Below are 16,238 nucleotides of genomic sequence, written 5' to 3' on the forward strand. Positions count from 1 at the left end.
AACAAACAGCATCAGATACAGCAAAGCCAGCGTGATGTGCCGAAGAGGAGGAGGCCGTCCGTCACCACGTCTCTCTCACTCTGTCTCCATTTCTATTTGCGCCTCTGTCCTTTCCTGTGGAGCCACCGAAGCCATGGCGAAGGGCAGAGGCAAGTCTGATACCACCTACAAGGACACTTTTGACTAAGCAATATCTCAGTCCCTGAAGACTTTGTCCCCTGCCCCGCCAGCCTGTCTTCCTGAGGAGCAGCAGGCAGCAGCAGGAGTGACGCGGAGGGGCTGTGGGCACCAGGATTGGGTGCAGGTGTGGGGCCATCAGCCTTCCCTTGAGGGAAAGCAGTGTCGTGCAAGCCAGGGAATGGTTTTATCTGTTGAGTTTTTTCTGCTCTGAGGGGCAGTGAGTGTTTTAGGAGGGGGCTGCTCCAGTTCAGGCTCTGCCCCTTCCAGAGAATGTGGCAAAAACCCATCTGTCCACAGGCACCTGCAGCAGCACAGCCTGGTGTCTGCAGATGGGACAGGTGAGGAAAGCCAGGGAGTGGCCGGCTGCGTGACCCTCTAGGGTGAGTGCCCCGATCGTGGGGGTAAAATGACTGGGGTGCATAGGGGAGTCAGGGGCCCAAGCCAATCTCCATGCTGGATGTGCAAAGTGCAATTGCAAACTGTCAGTAATAAGAACTCCACACGGTCAGTCGTGTTGACGGAAGCTGTGTAGTGATGTCACAGGCAGTCAGCAAGGAAGGCCAGGCTCCTGCTGTCTCGCCGCCTGCTGTAGAAGAAAGCGGTGAAATTTCTTGACTCTCATGAGTCTCCCTTTTCTTCTTCCTCCCTCCATTCACACATGCCTGCTGCTCCATTTTGAGCTCGAAATCCACTTCATTCTGTTTAGAGAAAAAAGTCTCTGGTGGATGCTGGTCATTGAATTCATGTGCCACTAAACTCAGGAGACACGAATGAATAGGAATCCCTCTGTAGGGAAGTTTAAACTTTCCCTCTGAAGGTTCGAGTCTCAGTCTGCAGAAATGAATTGGCAATAGACCTGCTAATAGGAAAAAAAGACATACAAATTTCCCAGCACACGCACGGACGTGGGAGTCCCGCGCATTTGAGACTCACGGCAGGGCCAGGTGGTTGAGGTTCATACACGCTCTGCTCGGGGAGAGGACGCTGTGGGAAGTGTGGGCAACGTGAGGGCTGTAAGTGATTACCAGGGGAGTTGAACAGACGGGAGGCAGACAGTACCTGGCAAACGCTTCTCATGGGAATGAGGGGGGCTGGCCAACTAGGGAGAGGTGAGGGGCAAAGGGCACTGTAACAGAGGCTGTCTTGTCACGTAGATGACCTCTAGGTGCTGCCCTGGGAAGAACAGAGAAAAGTCTAGTAGGATGGAGATGACTTTCTGTCTCTTCTCTTCTCCTTAGTCAGACAGGGAAATCCCAAAGAGAGTCCCTCCCTGTGCCGAGGGCCGTGGGGCTGGGGGAGGCGAGAGAAGACTGGAAAGTCCTGGATTCTGCCAGGCGGCTTCCGAGGCCTTCCCACTTCTCCCAGTCCGAAGCGCTCAGCGTGTCAGAGCACCATACTTTGGGGTCTTGTTCTCTGTGCCCGAATCCCCCGACCCCCAAATTTGATACTTTAGTGTAGGTGAATTTGTTTCTATTTTTCTTCTCAGAATTTTAGCTTTAGTATCCACTAAATCCACAAGTCATTCCCGCTGGGGATTACTGAAAGTACGAGATAGGAAGGAGTTGAATGAGAAGACAAGGTAAGGAAATGGGTTTGGCAGTGAAATTTAGGGACAGAGATCGGGGACTGAGGAGGGTAGGGCCAGCCTTGAAATCCCCCTCAGCCTCTGATGGGGGCCAGGGTGGCGGGGAGCAGCCCCCAGGGCAGCTTTTGGGTGAAGCGAAGGCAAAGAAAGCTCAGCCAGACACCCTGGCACTGGGGAGAGGCCCTGAGAAACACCCTCGCCCTGGCTTGGTGGCCGGGAAGGGCCAGAGCCGGCTCCTTGGATGTCCCCTCTGCTGTTTCTCTGGCTCCACGTGGTCGGAATGAGTCGGGACTTAACAACTCTGAGTCACAGTCAGGGAGCTGTGGACCCACACGCTGACTTAGCAACAAACACGGAAGGGGGAGGGAGGGAGGGAGGGAGATTTCCTACCCTGCCCTGATCTGGAACAAGGCAAACTGAATATAAATATCAATACAGAAACACGTTGCAACTAAAGGAAAGAAAAAGCCTGAAAGTTTTTAACAGATAAAACATGACAAATGGGGAAAAGCCATGATAAATGGAAATTAATTGTAAAATAAGTATTTCTTATAATAAAGTTATGAAACATTATTTATAGACTCTCTTTCTTACCCATAATATGTGTGTGTTAATTTTAGTGAATGTTAAAAAAGAAAACACGTTCTCTTTCTGCCTCGGGCTCTCGGGCTGTGACCAAGGCGGCGGGTGCTGGGCACAGAGAGCTGGGACAGCCCAGCCCCCGTCCTCACGGAGCCCCGGTCCTCACCAAGCCCCCCCCCCCCGTCCTCACTGAGACCCCCTGTCCCCACCGAGCCCCCATCTTCACCGAGCCCTCCCTGTCCCCACCGAGGCCCCCGTCCTCACCGAGACCCTGTCCTCACCGAGGCCCCCTCCTCACCAAGCCCCCCTCCTCACCGAGGCCCGGTCCTCACTGAGCCCCCGTCCCCGTCCCTAACGATCCCCCATCCTCACCGAGCCACCGTCCTCACCGAGCAACGGTCGGGCGGCCCGCATGGCTGGCTTCAGAGCCGCCCTGTGACCGTGCACATTTTTTAAAATATCAAAATTATTCTACCACGTAAGTATAAGTATACTCTCATACTAGCTAACAACTGGGAAGGTGGAAAAAATGTGTACCTCAGACTTAGCACACATTAAAAAAAAAAAATCGACAAGTTCAAGTGGTGAATTCAAATATACTTAGTGTATTTTGCCAAAGGCTTCTGCTTACATAGCCAAAGACACCTAATAGTTCATTAAAACAGACAGGTTTGCAAATTCATCAATAACATCCTGCATGTAATTGTTTGTGTATGAGAAAGAAATGGATAAGATATATGGACTCTCTTACGAGAGCAAATTATAGGCCCCGCCTGTGACCAGTGACATGTTTATCCCAGCCATAGTTCTGAGCTGCAATTTCATATTATGACATTACAAAATGATGACCCTGGGTCATTAAAACAAAGTCAGAGGGCAGCCAGTATGCGTTGCTTATTGTAACACTCTTCCCAGCTTTCTTAGCTAGCAGAGCTTTATTTTTTAGTTCATGTATGGACTACTTTTGCTTAGTTGTTTATTTTAAATTACTTTATTTAGTTGTTTTAGTAATTAAATAAGAATTTATGAGCCCACCGTACAAAGCAAAAGCTAGTTTTATTGTGAGCTACATTTTGCTATGTGATTTCCCCATCTACCTGCTTGCTACAACCCAAGTTAATCAGCATCTTGAATTTTCCTGCTTATCATTGCCTTGCTTTTTTTTTAAAAAGCATTTTATTGTAAGTTCTGTATATAAAATAGGTATCACACCAAGGATAATCTCTTAGGAGTTTTTCACTCAGTGTTATGTTGTGAAGATTCATCCATATAGTTATTTGCTTGTTGCTGTAGTTCACTCACACTGACTGCTATGAATACGCTGCAGTTTATTCTTCCACTCTGCCTGAGTTGGCTGTATGTGCGTGAGCCAGTACCAACACTGCTTCATAATGAGTCTTGATATCTGCTTTTTTTTTTGTTGCGCAGATATTTTTGGCTGCTACTCATATATTCAAATTTTATAATCACATTATCAAATCCCACTTATAAAAAGCTCTGTTGGAAATAGCACAGCATTTTAGAGATCTTGACACCAAGAAACCCTTAGGATATCCTTACTTAAAGAAAATTTTAAGCACTTTGTATAATTGCCCATTGCCACAATAATACTGCAAAACCAACTACCTCAAAATATAAAGGTTTAAAGCAACAACCCAACAGCTGTTTATTTTCCCCCAAGTTCATGTGTCAGTGGGTGCTTCTGCTGCTCTGGGCTGGATTAACTGTTCTCAGCTGGCTCAGGCAAGTGTCTGTGGTCAACTGCTGGGTTGCCTGGGATTAGTGGGTCTAGGCTCTACTCATCCTGGACTACCCACTTCATCCTCTAAGCAGACAAGCCCAGGCTTGTTGTCAGGGTGGTATCAGGGGTCCAAAGGAAGAAATGGAAATGAGCAAGCACATTTTACACTTCTGCCTTGTCAAGCTTGCTGTTCCCATTGGCCAAAGCAAAAGTGACTGGAAGAGGGGTGCACCAACAAAAGGTGTGGTTACAGAGAGGCTTACAAAACTGCAGCCAGCAATGCAATCTGCTACACAGTTTTTATCAAGTATTAGTTCTCATTTACCTTGTGCATATGTGAATTAAAAATAACTCATTTCCCCCAGGGGTTTTAGAAAGTTGACTCAGATTCTAGAGATGAGCAAAAACAGAACAATATTTAGTCCCTAGATGTAACAGCCAACTCACCTGTGTGGTCAATGGTGTTTTGATTCACAACTTATGGTAATGATCAGTATGATTTCAGCTGAAAGTGTATATGAGCATTTATGTACCAATGCTCATAATGTCATAGACTTAAGGGTCCTAAAGCAAAATGCAGTTTACAGGTGTGTTTTATAATCCCAGATAGAGTGATACAAAACCTTCAGTAGAGTCCACAGGTGTAACATAAATTATCCTAAAGTACCTCAGGAAAATTTAAGGGACAAAATTTGTTTACACACCAAGAGTTGCTTTTCTTTATAATATTACAATATTCTGTTTTTTCATTTCTTCTCAGAATATAAATGAAGGAGTTACAAATTAGTGTAGAAATTGGCATTTCTCTCCTAGAAAACCCAAAATACACTTACATTCAAAGAAAAGTTTCTTTTTTTAAACTTTACATAAAATAAATAATGCAATGATGATTCCTTACTGGTATTCTTCAGTTGGATTATCTATACAAAACTTAGGTTAACTGCAATCCTGTTTGTGTACTTTGTTTAATTGCAATTAATTACAACTATTTACTATGTACAAGCCTTTTTGTTGTATTTTTTAATTGCAATACCGATAGTGCTAGAAAATTATTACCATGAACTGTCTTCAGCTGCAGCTTATAGAGTAGAATGAATCCCTTTTTATGCTAATTTGTGAGGATAAAACTAATACTGGATTATAAAATAATGACACTACATCATCTCGTTATGCTTCCCCAAACATGATTTCACATATAGAATGTACAAACATTTGTAAAAGCCAATGTTGTGTGTGATATACTTTTTCTATACCTATTATTCCTTGATTTGAAAGAAAGAGAGTTGGAGCTTTAAAGAAAAAGATAAGGAATTAATATATTTTTTATTTTCATGTATTATGCAACTTGTGAACAAAATATCAAGTGAATTTCAAAGATGCTTTAGTATTAGCTATTTGTATGCATATCTCATCCAAACGCATACATTTCTGAAAGCGGAAATACATATTTCTAATCTCTAAATATCCTGGTAAAGCTTTGGACAAAATTCAACACCTGTTTGAGGAAAACAGAACTCAAAATAGAAATTAGTGAGCACACTATGTGATAAAAAATATATATAAACTGCATTAGCACAACAGAATTTTACTTGATGGGGAAACACACTAGAGGTATTTTCACTAATATCAGAAATAAGTCAAGATTTCCTCCTATATCTACTATTCTTCAACATTGTTCTAGAGGTTTTCTTTGATGTAATTTGAAAGAGAAATCAATGTTGGGCATAAGAACTTGAAAAGAAGAAGTAAAACTATTTCTATTTGTAGATGATGATTGTATGCCTAGAAAACCTTAGATCATCAATGATAAAACTAACTCCAATAATAAAAGAATTCAATAAAGCAGCAGTCTATAAAATTAACATACAGGAATCAATATCTTAATGTATACAAACAATACTTAGAGAATATAATTGCAGAAAAACTCCATTTATAATAGCAGAAAAATAAAATATACAGGAAAAAGTTTAACAAGGAATGTGCAAAAAAGTTAATTGTGGTAAATTTTGATACACTACTGAAGCACATAAAAGCAGATATAATAAATGAAAAGATACAACTTGTTTTGGTATAGGATACTCAGTGTCAGGTGTCAGTTCACACTAAGTTAATTTATCCATTTTTTATGTTTTATAAATGTAATGACTCTCCAAAATCAATATTAAATGTATTTGGTGGGACTAAACAAGCTGATATCAAATGTCATGTGGCAAAATAAGCATGCAAAAGGAGAAAAAAAATCCCAAAAATCCAAATAGTAAAACATACAAAGGGTGAATAACCCTACCAGACATTAAAATATATTATAAAGTCTCTATAATTAAAACAGTATGGTACTGACACGTGAATGTAAATATAGACTAATGGAATAGAGGAGGAAATCTGGAAATGGACTCAAGCACATATGAATGTATAATAAAGGTGCCATCTCAAATCACTAGAGTAAAGATGAACCCTTTTAATAAATGGGGCTGGAGACCCTGGAAAATGTTAAGAAAAAAAATGAAAGCATACAATACTAGATAAAAACATGGATGAATTCCTTCTTAACTTGAACTTTTAGGGAAAGCTTTATAACTATGACTCAAAATCCAGATTTAATAAATGACAAGATAGACAAATTTTATTGCCTACATGTAAAAATATTTTTATTGTTTTTATCTCAAAAGTGATTTAAATAAAGTCAAAAGACAACTGGGAGAAAATATTTGCAATATTTATCAAAGATAAAGTGGTACTATTAAAAATATATCAGAAATGTTTAATAAACGAGGCAAAAAGATTTTTTAAAACCTGAGAGAAAAATGGGCAAAAGGCATGAACAACTTATATATACGTGTGTATCAATATACATACACATATGTACATATAATACATATACATATATGTATATTTACAATATTTACATTTGTTTCTTAAAAACATATAAAGATATTGAGTGCAACTTATAGGAAGGGAATTTAGCAATATCCAACATATCTACATATTATGTAAAGATGTTCAGTTTAACTTATAGGATAAGATTTATTAATAGTAATATCTAACATATCTACATATGCATTGCATTTGCCCTTTTACTCAGCAGTTTCTTTTTCAGGAATTTATTCTGAAAACACACCTTCAACAATAATGCAAATGTATACGCACATGTTATTCATTTCAACATTATTTGTAATTCCATAACATTGGAGAGATCTAAGATGTCCATATATACGCAGGTGGTTGAATAAACTATGACATATTCATAGAATTGAGTTCTGTGCACCTGTAAAAAAAAAAAGAAGAAGAAGAAGGATGATGTCTATGAACTGATATGAAGTTATTTTCAGAATATATTATTATATTAACTAAAAAATTAAAGTACATAAAGGATATCTATAGTATTCTACTTTTTTAATAAGAAAGAATAAGAAAAAAGAAAATATAGATGTATTTCCTCATATGAATAAAGAGAAACACAGGAAGAAAATATAAGAGACTAATGAGGTTACTTAGAAAGAATGAGTGAACATGAGATGGACAATTTTAAATGAAGAAGTGAGGGATGAGATTGTATCCTCTTCGAATATACCTTTGTGTATAGTCTTGACTTTTGGAACCGTGTTAATATTTTATACCTAAAAATAAATGAAAAACAAAGAATGGCAGAAAATTCTGAAACTGAATATAAGGAGAAAAAAATAGATGCAATCATTTTATAAATGAATAGCATGATTTCACCAAAGACAAAACAAGCAATCAACCCAAGTAATCTTGAACACAGTATTTGCTCTTTTTCCTTTGGGAAAAAAAAAAAAAAAAAAAAAAAAAAAAAAAAAGCTCTAAATGTGTGTTGAATTCTAGTAATTCTTTTAGAGGCATGTGTCGGTAATTCTGAAACTATCTTCTATTCATTCTGTGATTAAGACATTATATCCATATCTCTTGTGGATAATGGGAGCCAGGTTTCTCACTGTTGGAGAAGACAGTTACAGTTACAGAAAGAGGGAAGGATAGAATGACCCTTCAGATGTTGGATTTGTATTTGATGTGCTGGTATGAACTAAGGGTTTGAAATATAGATAGCTAGATACAATCTCTTCCCTAGCTCTACTCTATGAGGTCTAGCATCCATGACACTGTATTAGGAATACACCTAGTACCTAGATTTTGGTTACTAAATACGATTCTCTGCTAAAAGGACCAAGACTTCTTGGAGAAATGGCTGATTTCAGGGCTGGGCAGGGAAAGTCCAAGATTATCCTGTATGCTAAGGAAAACTTTTTGTGCTGAAAGATGAGAAAGTGTTCAAAGAATGATGAGGATATGTCAAAAGGACACAGGGGACAGCATGTAGGGGCTTCCACTGGCCAAATCTTCGATAACATGAACATCAAAATTATGATAGCAGAAGATTATAACTATTGAGTAAGGTTAGAATGCATGAGCCCATAGTGGGGAAGCTCTTGTTTCAGCAGAAAGTCATCTGATAAATGTAGAAGGAACGATGGAATTAGAAAAGCACCGTTTGCCAGCCGTTGTCCTAACAGTTGATTCAGGCAAGAAACATCAATGGATGCTAAAAGAAATGGGTGAAAGTTTAAGAAGTAACAGAATACTCTCTTTGTTCAGAGATCTCTTTAACAAGTTATTTATTAATTAAACAAGGTAAAATAATTTTAAAGTGGAAAAACATGGCAGATACCACCCTAACCAAATAATCAAAAATAAGGCCGGGCGCAGTGGCTCACGCCTGTAATCCTAGCACTCTGGGAGGCCGAGGTGGGCGGATCGTTTGAGCTCAGGAGTTCGAGACCAGCCTGAGCAAGAGCAAGACCTCATCTCTACTAAAAATAGAAAGACATTATATGGACAGCTAAAAAATATATATAGAAAAATTAGCTGGGCATGGTGGTGCATGCCTGTAGTCCCAGCTACTCGGGAGGCTGAGACAGAAGGATTGCCTGAGCTCAGGAGTTTGAGGTTGCTGTGAGCTAGGCTGACGCCACGGCACTCACTCTAGCCTGGGCAACAGAGGGAGACTCTGTCTCAAAAAAAAAAATAAATAAATAACTGCCAGTTGACAGCATGTGCCTTGTGATAACGATGTGTTGAAAAGGACACAGTAGTACTTCTGTGATATTCCTTCCAAAAGTGCACAAACTGGATCTAATCATGAAGAAAATTCAGACAAACCCAAATTGATGGTTGTTATAGAAAAAATTATAATAGGCCTTTACTCTTCAAAGATGTCAGTGTCATGAAAGAGAAAGACTCGGAAACTATTTCAAAATAAAAGGGGCTAAGGAGACATGACAGTGCATCTCATGAATACAATGCATGACCTTGGGTTTTCATTTGCTCTTAAAGACATTATTGGGACAACTTAAAAACTGCCTAAGTTTTGTAACATCTGTGGATTAGATAACAGTATTGTATCAACATCAGTTTCTTGATTTTAATGATTGCATCTACGTTATATAAGAGAATTCCTTGCTTTTAGAAAATACACATTGAAATGTTTAGGTAAGAGAATATCATGTCTGCAACTTACTCTGAAAGAATTCGGGAAAAAAATACACACACACAGGCATATGGGAGAAAGGGAAAGAGAGAAAAATAAAAACCAATGTTATAAAATGTCAAAATCTTGGTAAAATGTATTTATAAATTCTTTGTACTATTCTTACAATTTTTAAATTATATCCAAATATTTATAAAATAATAGATCCACAAATACACAAATAGGTATTTGGTCACATTGCTCATCAATATCTTTAATGAATTAATTAGTATTGGTCAATCCTAACTTAAAACCATATGAAATGAAGAACCTATGTATATAACAGCTGTGATAGCTATTTACTAATCACCAGCAATATTACACTGGCTGTACATAGTGAAATCTTGAGACATCTCTTTTAAACCTAAATTACAAAACTACAGCAAGAAAGGTAGTCACAGCAAAAGAAGAAAATAATCATTATTGTTTTACGTTTTAATGAAAATGTATTTCCTCATTTGAGGTTAAGCATGTGTCCACTGCCTGCACAAAGTAGTCAAGAAACAAAGCAGTTTGGTGGTTAGTTACAATAACTCTGGAGCTCGACAGATTTTGTTGCCAATCCTGATTCTGTACTTAATTTTTGAAATGTAGACATTGATCTCCACCACATGGGGTATGGATGTGGTTTAGCAAGATAACTTAAGGAAGTACAGGGTTGCCATTCTTGTTATTCCTTCAGTTTTCTACATATAGAAGTGATACAGCCCAACCAGCTGCTTTCTGATCTCATATGTTAAAAACAATTACATAGGAAAGAAATTTACTCTTTAATGCATTAACATTTTAAGTGAATGATAAGGTGCTATTCTCTTTCACTTAACTGAAATGTTCATGGCAGTTTCACACATATAATTCTCTCTCCCCTGCAATCTTATTAGCATTATTCCCATGAAACAACCAGAGAAATAAAGCAAAAGCATTTTAGTTAACTGAGCTTTAATACCTTTTCCTTATCTGCCATTGCTGCAAATACCAGATGAGCATAACTGCTCTATGTATTCAAAATCTTTTAGTTGATTAAAGAAAGCAGTCTGCAGGAAATCCAAGACTAGAAATTCATTTAGTTCTAGTTAGATCATAAGCATGAACAGAGGCCATTTATCCTTCAACATATCTTAAAATTTCTGGTTTTCTACTTGAATCTAATAATTTTTAGAATTTGCCTGGCTTGCTACAGGAAACAAATGCACTTGGCCAACCTCATTGTTTTCTTCCAGTCTTGTTCTCTTACTAAAGGAGGTCCTTTATGGTAAATTTGGAGATACTTTGACTAGACTTTAAATGTATGTGTGTATGTTCATGTGTGCTGAATATGATTGAATTCTAATGAAAGATTTTCAAATTTGAGGTACCTTTGCTTGTTTCTTCATATATATGAAACAAGAAAAAATAGTCAATACATCTTTAAATGACTATTTAATAAGGTCAGAATAGTTATTCAATCCATTAATAAAGAGTTAGCAGTTATCTACTCTTTGAAAAGAAATGAGTTTCAAAGTGTAATTCAGAAACACCACAAGGTCTTGATTGACCTTGCCTCAAAAAACACTCCCCAGAATGTCCACGGATGGAAATAGCTCCTTTAGTATTTACATGGATACTCTACTTACCTGGCAGGGAAGATGCCATGGTCACGAGGGTTTCCCAGGGCAAGGCTTATCCATTGCACTCTGAGTGTGCTGACCCCTCTGCTGTCCCCAAATGTGGAAAACTGGACTGCTTAATTTTTGGTAGTGTGGGAACTGTGTTCCAACTTTCCCCTGTGTTTTAAATTTTTTTAAAAAAGTAATAATAATAAATAAATAAATAAAAATATGCAGATACTGAGAGTAGGTGTATAATCATGGGAGCTGACTTGACACAAAAACATACATTGCATTTCATTTACAAATAATGTATATATTTAACGTATCTAGGGAGAAGACTAAATGAATGCTACAGTGCTTTCCTTCAGAGTCTTGAGACCTGTCATCTTCATACTGTACTCACCTGTGTCCACCAGCACCTAGCACAATGGCTGGCCCATATTTGGTCCACAGTTACTATGGGAAGAATTGAAATATATGATTTAGGGTGGAGAGTAAATATTTGGAGATGTTCAAACCAAATTCTCCAGGAATTTGGTCATCTAAGTACTTTTACTTTAAGACTTCAAGGAAGAATAATATTGGAGCTAATTCTCAAAGGGCGGGTGTGATTTGATCATGTGATTTGTTCAGATGAACTATGTCAATACTATCTGGGCTCGATCAGTAATGCTGACTGAGCCCAGAGCTGTAGACAGTGACACCAGGGGATTTTCTATCATTACCTTCTAAAATATGTTTATGAATGTGCTCAAAATACCCTCAGGATTCTTTTATAAACTCCTAAAATTATAACAGGTATTAATTTATCATAACACTTTTTTTATACTGGGGTAGCTCTGGGTGTTAGGTCGGGGAATTTATTCCCTACTGTGTAAAGTGTTATTTCTCATTACTTGTCTGAAAGCTACTATGACAGCGTTACATCGTCTCACTTGGAGCTTTACTGAGTTCTCACTCCTCAGATTTTACAGTAATGAGACCAGACCCACCATAGATCCCTGAAAGAAATACATTGTTAGCACTTCTTTATCCCTTAAAGTATCTCATCATTTCTAACCTCTCTGACTATATATGAAAAAGCATTCCATCCAACTTAATTCAACTGTGTTTTTTGGTATTTTTAAAATTTATTTTTAAGTTTTTGTTATAGAGCCCCAGAAAAAGGATTTTTAGTGATTTTTAACAAATCATGGCTTATAATTCCCATCAGAGTATATCAAAAGCTCTTGAAGATGAGGAAGGTATGGCATTGCTTTATAAAATTTGGTCATTTTCCTCCATTTTTACTAGGCCATGTTGCTGCTGCTTCTTTATGTTTCAACAATAAACATACTTGCAACTTTATATCTTGTCAGTCCATGCGAATTTTTATATAGGACACTGAATTTTCCAAGTAAAAATTAAAATATCTTAGTTAACCAACCAGATATTTTATCCATAATGATTGGAACAATTCAGGTAACTGTATTTTTACCCTTTTACTTTGAAAGTGTAGTTCATCCAGGATGTTTATCAGCACTTCCACTGGATTGCCTTGTAAGCCCGGTCGAGGTATTCATCACCTGGTAATTTAATGAATAAACCCAGCACACCAACATAGGTTTAGGTGATGTCTGTGAAGTGTTTGAGCTCAGTGGGAAAGGACACGCTGTAAAGACAACACTATTTTATTTTCTACCTTATGAACACATTGTGAAATTGACCCTAAAGGGTCTATTTTTGGATCCTATGCATGTCCTTGTACTTCGATCACTGACTTCATGTGCAAGATCTCAGAGTCATGGTCTGCATGGGGTAGGTTCACAGTGAAGCCTTTGAAGCTCAGTGGGTTGGACCCCCAAATCCAGACTCTGCTATTTACCATGAAACCCTGAATGAGTTCCTCACATTTTCTGAAGTTGTCTGCTTCTTTCTTCATTCTTCTCCCTCCTTCCATTGGTCCTCCACTCTCCTCTTCCTCTGCCTTTTGAGGTAACATAGAATTTTTGATGGGGTTGCATTTAGTGATTTTTTAAAAAGTTACTCTCTAATTTTTAGGATGAGGAGTCTGTGATTCAATGATGTTCCCAGAATCACTTGTCTGATTATTACAGAACCCAGATTCATTACTTTCCCCCTCTGCTTGTTTATCAAAATAAGTATTCTCTCTCTCTCTATCTCCCTCCCTGCCTTTCTCCCTACCTCCCTCTCTCTCTCTCTCTCTCTCTCTCTCACACACACACACACACACACACACATCTACAACAGCATCATAGAGGGGAAGATGAATCATTAAAGGACTCTTCCATAAAGGACTCTTCAAGAGGTTTCCTGTTTTACCTTAATATTCATGATAATGGTGTATTGCCTGAGTATGTGTATTTGTAGAAAGTTCTCAAGATCTTTTGCTTTAGGAGAAAACTACCTTTCTTACCTCAAATGCCTGTCCTCATTCTGTAATATTTAGCAGCATAATTGAATGGATGTCTGTTAGTCCTTTCCAAAGCTTGGAGCCTGGGGCAATTGCCCTAGTTTGCTGGATTTCAGGGGAAGCTCCTCAAAGTATTTATATAACCCAAAAACTTCAAAATTAGAGCGTTTTTTAATTTTATTTTGTTGTAGTTTAGAGGAAATAGACATTCACAAAGTTTCTAAAGAATAAAATTAATAGCACTGACAGATACTCTGTTTGTATCTCTACAGAATGTTGCATATCTAATAAGTAAATTCATTAGCAAATCTGTTGTGGATAATGGTGATTAATCTTGTTAAAGATATGTTTGTTTTCTCCCCTTAACATGAACTTTTCAAACATGCCCCCTTGTCAGTAGGAAGTAGCTTTGAATTTACTTTTCTTTTCTTTCTTTTTTTTTACTGCAGCCATTTAGAGGATGTTTGTAAGAACATAATAATCTATTCTCTTTGTGTGTCAATTCTCAATTGGTTAGTGTTGTAAATTGAAGATTTAAGTGGGTGGATAAGCATATTTAATTTATATCAGTTATTATTTCTAAGACATTCTGAGGTATTGAGCTGCCACCTGGATATTTTTACAGCCTAACAAAGATAATTTATTTTTTTATTTCAGCTTATTATGGGGGTACAAAAGTTCAGATTACATACACTGCCCATGTACCGCCCATCCCCCCGAGTCAGAGCTCCAAGCGTGTCCATTCCCCAGACGGTGGGCAATGCACTCCTCATGTAGGCATACACCCATCCCCTCCCCCCACCCCCATCTCAGTCTGATATCCAATTGGTATCATTTCCAAATGTGCATTTAGGTGACGATCAGGGAAACCAATTTTCTGGTGAGTACATGTGATGCTTGTTTTTCCATTCTTGGGATACTTCACTTAATATAATGGCTTCCAAGTCTCTCCAGGAGAACCATAGAGATATCATATCTCTGTTATTTCCTTTAGCTGAGTAATACTCCATGGTATACATATACCACAATTTACTAATCCATTCACAAATTGATGGGCATTTGGGTTGTTTCCATATCTTTGCAATTGTGAATTGTGCTGCTATAAACATTCGGGTAGAGGTGTCTTTTTTATAGAATGACTTTTGTTACTTTGGGTAGATGCCCAATAATGGGATTGCTGGATCGAATAGTAGGTTTACTTGAATCTGTTTAAGGTATCTCCATATTGCTTTCCACAGGGGTTGCAATAGTTTGCAGGCCCACCAGCAGTGTATGAGTGTTCCTATCTCTCCACATCCACGCCAACATTTACTGTTATGGGACTTTTTAATAAAGGCCATTCTCACTGGAGTTAAGTGATATCTCATTGTGATTTTGATTTGCATTTCCCTGATGAGAGATGCTGAGCATTTTTTCATATGTTTGTTAGCCATTCTTATATCTTCTTTTGAAAAATTTCTATTCATGTCCTTTGCCCACTTTTTGATAGTGTTGTGCGATTTTTTCTTGCTGATTTTCCACCAGTTTTAGAGAAGAGTGAGGAACGTGGAAAGTGTCGGAGTAGAAAGGGTGGGAAGTGGCACTGACAGTGAGGAAGGCTGGAAAGCCCAGGTCACGCCCAAGTCTGGGTTCGTTCCTACTCCAGTGATGTGAGCTCTGACAGGGTAAACTGAAAGGCATACAGGGGGCCTCTGTCCTGTCTTTGGAACTTTTCTATAAATCTAGAACTATTCAAAATACGAAGTTTATTGAAATTTAAAAAAAAAAACTTTCTTAGTGGCACAGTAAGGTTAGAATCTGGCAGAGGGATAAAAATGAGTCCTGAAGATATCAAAAGGTAACACACCTGGGCTAAAACCTTTTTTCCAAGTCCCCCAGAGGGGTGCACACAGGGGTAGCATGGGGAGGCTGCTGAGCTGGAGTGAAACGTCTGGAGGAGTCCAGGGCTCAGGATTCTTTCACCCAACAGAACCTCAGGTCGCTAACCGCAGCCTGGGTGCTCCCAGCTGAAAATGCCTCCTACGAAATGCCCCAGGCCAAAGCACAAGGCGTCAGAAACCGAGTTCCCATGTCCCCCAGCAAGGACCTGAGGCCTCCCAGGGCTGGCTTGGCTTCCTTGGGGGCTCTAGGATCCTCCCGCTTGTCCTCTGGGCCTCCTCCCAGATGGCCAGGATCAGGGCCACCTGAGAAGCTGCGACCCAGGACACACTTGTTCCCCTATCCATGGCAGTCTGGACTCAGTTTACCCTCTTGCCTCCTTGGCCCAATCGGGAGGTAGAGCAGCATAGTGCTGATAAGTCTCAAAATTGAATTAAAATGAGAAGGAACTGAAGTAACAACACAGCCCAGGGCACATGGCAGCTCCACAGAAGCACAGTCCCTAGTCCGGCCTCCGGGGCCCGCTGTGTGTCTAAGTTTCTCCGTTTGGAAACCCCTAACAAGGCAGCGGCCTTCACGTGCTGAGGTGAAAACACAGAGTGTCTTACTAGAAGGAGGATCACTGGAACCCAGGAGTTCGAGGCTGCAGGGAGCTATGATTGCACCACTGCACTCCAGCCTGGGTGACAGAACGAGACCCTGTCTTTAAAAAAAGTAAAAACTAAAAT

General features: G+C 39.0%; 1 non-coding gene across 1 annotated transcript; it reads left to right on the forward strand.

Moving 5' to 3' along the window:
- Positions 1-11,235: 11,235 nt before the first annotated feature.
- Positions 11,236-11,396, forward strand: LOC138398564 (U1 spliceosomal RNA). The gene has a single exon (XR_011236036.1). It is a non-coding gene; the product is annotated as a U1 spliceosomal RNA (small nuclear RNA).
- Positions 11,397-16,238: the final 4,842 nt, after the last annotated feature.

The sequence above is a fragment of the Eulemur rufifrons genome, chromosome 17 (genome assembly GCF_041146395.1).
Source record: "Eulemur rufifrons isolate Redbay chromosome 17, OSU_ERuf_1, whole genome shotgun sequence".
Lineage (NCBI taxonomy): Eukaryota > Metazoa > Chordata > Mammalia > Primates > Lemuridae > Eulemur > Eulemur rufifrons.